The sequence below is a fragment of the Penaeus monodon genome, chromosome 27 (assembly GCF_015228065.2).
Source record: "Penaeus monodon isolate SGIC_2016 chromosome 27, NSTDA_Pmon_1, whole genome shotgun sequence".
Taxonomy (NCBI): Eukaryota; Metazoa; Arthropoda; class Malacostraca; order Decapoda; family Penaeidae; genus Penaeus; species Penaeus monodon.
This window is the reverse complement of record NC_051412.1, coordinates 2,420,870-2,421,454: the sequence shown is the minus strand read 5'-3', so window position 1 is coordinate 2,421,454 and position 585 is coordinate 2,420,870.

Below are 585 nucleotides of genomic sequence, written 5' to 3'. Positions count from 1 at the left end.
CCATTGCGAGTAGTTAACAAGACTTATTTAGACTGTGCGTCAGGAAACATGGAAGATCGTAATTGGATTGGCTAGATGATTAGCCTGTCACTTGATTCGAAGACGCTGCCGTTACGAGAAGCGAAGAGAGCTAGGGTCACATATACCAAAGCGGGCGAAGCTCAATATTGCAAAAATCACTGAACTAAACTGACGTTACTGGAAGTATCATTATCTGTCCTTATGCTGCCATTGCCATCATCAATGTAATTTTATTTATTAACGTTGTGGCAGATATCATCGCCCATCCCTTAATCATTACGACTATTACTTACTATAAATGATAGTACTGTCGTTATAATATCGTATCCTTAGACATAAATACACCAGATTCAAGGGTAACAGTGAGTCCCTTTCTGTCATCAATGGGGCACATATTAACAGATGGATTCGTCAGACGCCCATTGTTTTCAACCAGTGATGCCCGCAGGCTAGTGGAAATCTTCCCTTCTCAATAAACTTTCTGATTTCATCTTTTAAAAATGTTTACCACAAGTAAATACCCCTCCTCGTTACCCACATCCTCCAGATATTACTTTATGCTTG